Raw genomic sequence first — 7,794 nt, forward strand, 5'->3', positions numbered from 1 at the left:
CTTTTGCCCCCCTTGCTTTGGGTATAAAAAGACTGTGAGAAATAAGCACAGGGCAACTGTGGTATTGATCCAGATCCCTCCTGATGCTATTCTGTGTCTGTCTTTTTCTTTTATGTCATCTACATCTCTATTTTTCCTATCTGTTATTTCTTAATCCTCATTCCTCCACTCAAGACTGTACAGTAGTCAGTGGGACCTGGCTCATAGCAAATACTCAAACATTCAAAAAAAAAGTTTTTTAAAAGTGTGTGATGTTGGAATCCTTTTCAAAAGAGCACATGGATCGAATGGGCATCCACCTGGCATGACTTGACCATCAACAAAAATGTCCAGAACCATCACTCAGATTCACAGATTCAGAACCTCAGTGGCTTAGGAAATGGAAGGATAAAACAACATTCTTGGGTACCAACAGCAAGCAACGATGCCCAGAAGCAGAGAGGGTTTATGTGACAAGTGGCATAAGGATCAACTTCTAGATGATACTGCAGGAGCATCACTAGTGAGGCAGGATCTGCCCCAGGGAAGGAACGCAAAGGAGGCATGGGTAGTTTTCAGAGAGACTGGGATTAAGTGTTCGGGTTTATGATGAATCAGAACTGAGAGGCAGATAGCTAGATAGCCTGGCATTCTGAGGGTTGGGGGAGGACCTCAGGATTGAGTCCTCCAGCTTCCCAAGTAGGCCACACTGATTGTGCTCTCATGGGAAGCTGACATTCACACCCTATGTTGGTTTAGCCTTTTTCTGCAAAGATCTAGGTGGTTGGAACCTTGGATACCAGCTTTTCCTAGAATGTGGATTGAAGGGTTTTCATTTAGCTTGATGCAGTGGTGAGGGAGTGAAGAATGTCACTAATACCCAAGCTGGGAGATGGCTCTGCTCTGTCAAGTGCTGGTCTGGTAAGAATCTAGTTCGGTCTCCAGAACCCGAGTTAACAGCAACTACTATAATGGTGTGTTCTTGTAATCCCCTTATGAGGGAGTTGGAGGCAAGTGGATCCCTGGTGTTTGCTGAACAGCTAGCCTAGACTACTGTGCCAGTTCCAGGCCAGCGAGAGACCATGCCTCACAAAAAAAAGAAAAAATAAATAAAGGAAGGGAGGAAAGGAGGGAGGGAGGGAAGGAGGGAGGGAGGGAGGGACTGGAGTGATGGCTCAGGGTTAAGAGCATGGGCTGCCCTCACAGAGGAGCTGTGTTTGGTGCCCAGCAATTACATATTGACTCACAGTCATTCATACCTCCAGTTCCAGGGGATCCAATGTCCTCTTCTGACCTTTATAAGTACCAGAAAAGCATATATTATACTTACATATATTCAGGCAAAACACTCACGCAGGTGAAAATAAAATAAATGAATCTAGAGAAAAGAAAACCCCAAATGAATTATACCTCCAGAATAACATCCAAAGGCTCATGTGTGTGCACACTGTCTCTTTCTCTGTCTCTCTCTCTCTCTCCCTCTCTCTCTCTCTCTCTCTCACACACACACACACACATACACACACACACACACACACACACACACACAAATATCATTAGTCTTCATTCCATTACAAGTTCTTCCCAAAAAAGAAATAAATGATATGTTCTCCATATTCTATTTAAAATAGAATTCATTGTAGAGTTTCATTAGACAATACATATTCAAACAATGAGAGAAATAATGTTAGTACACATGGTTCTCTATGTGTTTCTTTCCCTTCCAAAGCCTCTCCCCCATCCCCTCTGGCTATTGTTTATGTGGAAGAACATGACGTCAGAATGATGGCTTTCTCTTTTGGAATCCCTGATGCAAGCCAGGTTCATTTTCCCCACAATCCTGCAATACGGGGATTTTCCCTGGTTACACAGGCTCAGGAAAGGGATGGCTTGCCCAGCAGATCATAGTCGTGAGCTGTGAGGATGGGATTTAAGCCTGACAACATCCCCTGCTACCCACATTGCCGTGTCAGCAGTGTGCAGAAAGGGCCACTCCAGTTCCTCCCCGGAATCTACTGGGTCATGAGGAGCTGGTCCTACGGTCTAGGTGGTAGCTCCAAGGTCACCACCCTCAGTTCTAAATATCATGCTGAAGATCCTTCCTATTGGAAAGGCCCTTGTGAAAGGCACAGCCAAGTGTCTGGCTCCTGAGGAGTGGTGCTGTTTTAATTTTTAAAGACAGAGTCTCTTGTAGCTCAGGCTGGCCTCAAACTCACTGTGTAGCCAAGGATGATCTTAGACTTCTCATCTCCCTGCTGTGATCTTCCAAGTGCTCAGATTCCACGTGTGTTCTCAGTTTTATGCAGTGCAGGGTGACAGACTACAGGTTCATATGTGCCAGCCAAGCAGCATGATACACATCCCTGGCTCACAGTGTGGCTGTGTGTGTTAAAGCTGCTGGACATAGCTTTCTGTGCAGAGCAACTACTTGGCAATTGTGGGAGCCCGTTCTCGGGTTCCTCGTGGCTTTACCCAGCAGGTCCACATAGAGGATGATTAGGACCACGGGCCTGAGTGCAGGTGTCTGAGATGGTCTGCACTTGGCTGTGCTGGGGGAGGAGGTCTTTTGCTCCACCCCTTGGCGTCTCTATAAAAACCCTGGGGCAGAGACAGTTGGGGCCCGTTGGAATAGGTTCCAGGCCCTCTCGAGGCTATCCTTTATTTTCTATCTGTTTATCTCCGCGATATTCTCCGCAATAAATCCTTCTATCTAATATTTCCTGCTGCTCGCACTCAAGAAAACTCTGGGGAACTGTGGGGGTGGTTGGGTAAATGCCCCACAGGCAATGCTTTGGCATGTGTCTCTTGGTGGCAATGGTAAGGATAGCCACTTGGCATCATTTCTCTTGTTTTGCCTGTGACTGGGAATGTTGTTGGTCATGGGTCCTGATTTGAATACTTCACAAAGGTCCCTGGAAATGATGGGAAGTCAGATGGAGGAAGAGTGGGAAGACCGCTAGATGTCCCAGTACCTTCCTGGAAAGAACACATGCCTTCAGGACTTGTGGCTGATAAGGCCAGAGGGAGAAAGACGTTTACAATCACCCAACATCTGAAGCCTTGCCCAGGTCTGTGTGTGTTCCTTTTCCCAGCAGCCCTGTGGACCACTGCTCACAGCTCAAACCTGGATCTTCTCCACAGGGGTGTTTGGGTAACTGGGTCAGCTTGACCCAGAAGTGGCTAGTTTATATCTTCACTCCCTGACTGGTTCATTTTTTGTCAGTTTGACACAAATCCAGACATATCTGGGAGGAGGGAACTTTACTTGAGGAATTGCCTCCATCATACTGGACTACAGGAAAAGGGGTGGAGTTTTCTTTATTAATGATTAATGTGGGTGGGCCTGGCTCACTGTCAGTGGGGCCACTCTGGGCAGGTGTTCCTAGGTGGTATAAGAAAGCAGGATAAGCAAGCCATGAGGAACAAGCCAGTAAACAGCACTCCTCCACGGTCTTTGTTGAGTTCCTGCTCTGCCTTCCCTTCCTGATGGATTGTGAATAAGGGAGAAGAAATGCTTTCCTTCCCTACGTCGTCTTCAGTCATTGTATTTATCACAGCAATGGGAACCCAACTAGCACACTCCTGTCCCCACCAGGAGCATTCTCGAAGTGAGGACTGACTGACCAGGGTAGGGTTCGGAATCGAGAAGCCTTGCTTCTTCACCCTACTGTAGGCTAGACTTGGAGGTACAATTGCCTTTCCAAAGCTTTGTCTTATATATCTAGGCCCACGAGCCACAGTGGCCTGGGCTCTCCTATATCAACATACCTACAGGTAATTCCTCAACTTCAGCTTCCCATTCAGGTGACCCTAGGCCATATCAAATTGACAATTAAAACTAACTAGGACATCATGTACATAAAGATCCCCACCTTGGGCTCTCCACTGAGGGAGCCCAACCTGAAACAAGTCATTTTTTCCTTCTACCATGGGAGTCTCAAGGACTGAAATCAGGTCCTTAGGCTCGGCAGCAAGTGCTTTTACCTGCTGAGTCATCTCACTGGCCAAGGCTTGAGCATCTCTATTCAACCTCTTGGTATTTACTCAGTATCCTGCATTGTCCTAAGCTCAGAGGAAACAGACTCACTCTTCCCTCTAGAGCAGGTGATCCAGTACAGAAGACAAGGAAGTCAATGGCCGTGCCTTAGCCTAAAGCCATTGAGCTGAGATCAAGGGGACAGAGTTTAGGAGGTTACCAACCCTCCCCAGGAACTGAGTCTTTCAGACCACGGTGGTAGTGGTACTATGGAAGCAGGTACACCTCCCTAGAACTTGACAATGAGTCTAGGACTTGAAGATAATTGGGGGAGGGTAAGAGGAACGGCAAGAAGTGTGTGTGTGGGGGGGGGCAAAAGGGTAAAGAGAAGGAAGAAGACAGAGAAAGGGGGTGACTTTTGCATCAGGAATAATACCTATGCAAGACTGGGACTCACCAGAGAGCAGCCGGGATTTCTCCCAAGGAAGTTGGGAGCTAGCTGAGTGCCAAGGCAGGAGATGGCTAGACAAAGGTAAAGATCATCCTGAAAGTCAAGTTTGGGAACTTGGGTTTTAACCTCTGAACAGTAGACAACCATTAGTAAGTTCTCACCCTGAGCAGTATGTACATTTTAGAAAGGTCCACCTTGCTTTTTCATGGAGAGAAGACCAGTGGTAGAAAAGTAAGTTGTGAGATTCTTATGACAACCAAGGAGGGAATGGAGAGAAGGGAGCAGGGAAGAGCAAGCTAGTGCCTGGACCAGACTGGAGGTGGCATAGAGATCAAGGGATTTGGGATCTGGGGATCTTTACAATAAGGTCTCCCTAAGAACCTTGGCTCTCTTAGATCCTTTTGCTTCTGCCTGCTTGGGGCTGGGATTACAGGTACCATGCCTGGCTGAGATAAAGGGATTTTTAGAAGGTTAGCTGAACAGGCCTGGATGGTTTCTTGATGGGACAGTTGGAGAGAAGAGAGGGGCACTGAGGAGTCAAGAGCGACCCCAAGGCTACTCTCAACTGGATGGTGAGACCATTCATCAGAATGGAAACAACAGAACAGGTTTAACTTCAGAAGAAACATGCATCAAATGTTAGACCATGATTTTTCGAGATTTCTGGGATATTCCAAAGGGAAATTATATGTGTTGTGTATAGTCAGAAGATTTCCTGTGTCCCGGCCTGATGGCAATCTCTCCCACTCATGTCCCCCAAGCAAACACACAAAGGCTTATATTAATTATAACTTCATGGCCATGGCTCAAGCATTTTGCTAGCTAGCTCTTATATCTTAAAGTAGCTCATAACTATTAATCTATGTATCACCACATGTTCTGTGGTTTTACCTGTGTCCCATTACACATTGCTCCTTGGGCATCTCACTGGCATCTCCCTCTGCCTTCTTCCTGTCTCTCTCTTTGAATTTCCTGCCTGCCTCTAAGCTGCCTTGCTATAGGCCAAACAGCTTTACTTATCAACCAATCAGAGCAACATATACTCGCAGCATACAGAAAGACATTCCCCCATCAGTGCTGTAGGACATTAAGAGAGAATTTGGGGTTTGATATAAAAGTGTGAGGGGTGCCTGAGGTAGAGACCATTGTTGGTGCATAGCTCTTAGCGAGAATATTCACTAAAAAGAAAACAAAAGAGCTTTGACAGACTCCTGAGCTCTCACCAGACCTTCTAGAACAGTCTGAACTAACCAAGACTCTCCAGTGCTGGTGCTGGAGGTGGATAAAATGGTTTTGATGTTGATGACATTAATTGTTGAATGTTTCCAGTTTTCCATCCACCTGCTAAGTATTGTCTCTCTTTTAAGCCTCCAACAGGCTATGAGAAGTGGGTTGTAAATGGACGTTTCCATGTCCTGACTACCTGTTCCTAAATACCCAGCAGCTGCTTCCCAAATTATCACACAGAGGTTTGTATTAATTATAAATGCTTGGTCGGTAGCTCAGGCTCATTCTTAACTAGCTCTTACACTTAAATTAACCCATAATTCTTATCTATGTCTAGACATGGCTTGGTACCTTTATTCAGTATGACATTTGCATCTTGTTTCTCTGCATTTCACGGCGACTCTCTGACTCTGCCCTTCCTCTTTCCAGAATTCTCCTAGTCTGGCTCCAGCACTCAATCTCTTCCTGCCCAATTATTGATCAATCAGCTTTTTATTAGCACATGAGAGTAATACATATTCATAGTGTAGAAAAGGATTGTTCCACAGCAGGGGGTTGGTTAATTATGCCAACATGACTGGAACTCTAGTGAGCTCAGAGACTTACTGTTGGATGTGTCTGTGGAGGCATTTCCTGGAAAGTCTCATCAAAGGACAAGGCATTCCCACTTCGGGGAGCATCTTCTGACAATGGGAGATACAGAGGTCTGAGAGAAGAGTGGGGCTGCCCCTACTCTTGCTACTTGCTACTAGAGCCATTGTTCCCTGACATTGGATTCTGGCTTCTCCAGCCTCCCAATGTAGCTGAAGACCAGTGTCTCTCCAGGGATCCTCCAGGCCTTCAGCACCAGACCTGGACTCCTGAGGCATCCAGCCTCACTGACTTAGAAGCTACCAGATTCTCAGCCTTCCGGACATGCAGACAGCCAATATGACCCTACAACTCCTGTCCTATAAGCCAAACTGTTATAATATATATTAGTTCTTCTGGAGGACAAGGTACAACCTAACTTCCTCTCCAGGGGACCTGCAAGATGGCTCAGCAGGAAAAGGTACTCATGAAATCTGATGGCTTGAGTTCAATTCCTGGGATTCGTGTGGTGGAAGGAGAGAACTGATTACTGAAAGTTGCCCTTTGACCTTTTTGTTTATGTATTCACACACACACACACACACACACACACACACAGAGAGAGAGAGAAAAACACAATATAAATAAGTACAATACAAATGTAAATGCCTCTTATGTCACAGATGAAGAACATAGATGCAGAGGCTGAGGAGCTTTTGGAGGTGACACAGTTAAGAAGGGGTCGAGCTCAGGTCCTCCGTCATTCATGGCTCTCATCCACTGTGTTTGCAATGGAGAACAGAAATACCTCAGCTTCCAAGACCTCCTCAATCTCTTGCCATGAGTCACCACCCCAGGTTCACTGCTCTTAGGACAATTTAAGTGCAATCTAATTTTTTTAAAGTTATGGAGGGGCTGGAGACATACAGCTTGGTAGTATTTGCTGCTCTCTTTCTCTCTCTCTCTCTCTCTCTCTCTCTCTCTCTCTCTCTCTCTCACACACACACACACACACACACACACACACACACACACACAAAGGGGGAGAGGAAATTAAAAATAAATCTTAAGAAATGGTTGGATGAGCTATTGAAGCAGCTGATAGTTACTGGTACACAGCATGTTTTCCTGCTCATGAGATATTCATGATATCCTATATCTTCATGAGTAGAAGGAGCAGAGAGACTGAACACCCCATAATCTAGGAAAGAAATGTCAGAGGGGGTCTTAGAGAGACTAATCACAGTGTCCAGGTCTGAAAAAGCAAAAGTTCAGGGTTCCAAATCAGGAGCATAAAATTATCTATGCTGTTTTCACTTCTATTTTTTACTCCAGTTTCTCAATGCAGAAAGCCTTTCCTTTGTCCCCAGGCCTTTGTGGCAGGTGAGAAGCCACTTGTCAAGCATGAGGATAGGCATGGCCTGATCCCACCAGTCCTGGGTGTGGTCTTCCTCCATCCCACTGTGCCATCCCACACATGCAGGACAGAGGCTGTGGTTAATATTGTTGTCAGCTCTACAGGCTTTAGCTTCACCTTGTGTGCTGCTGGCTAGTTTATGTCAACTTTGCTGCAAGCCACAAAAATATATGA

At 45.9% G+C, this 7,794-nt stretch overlaps 1 long non-coding RNA gene across 1 annotated transcript; it reads left to right on the forward strand.

The window, feature by feature from the left end:
* The first annotated feature begins 1,809 nt into the window (after nucleotides 1-1,809).
* On the forward strand, nucleotides 1,810-5,875 carry LOC131914531 (uncharacterized). The gene is made up of 3 exons (XR_009380155.1): nucleotides 1,810-1,896; nucleotides 2,888-3,047; nucleotides 5,774-5,875. It is a non-coding gene; the product is annotated as an uncharacterized LOC131914531 (long non-coding RNA).
* Nucleotides 5,876-7,794: the final 1,919 nt, after the last annotated feature.

This window comes from Peromyscus eremicus, chromosome 7 (assembly GCF_949786415.1).
Source record: "Peromyscus eremicus chromosome 7, PerEre_H2_v1, whole genome shotgun sequence".
NCBI lineage: Eukaryota > Metazoa > Chordata > Mammalia > Rodentia > Cricetidae > Peromyscus > Peromyscus eremicus.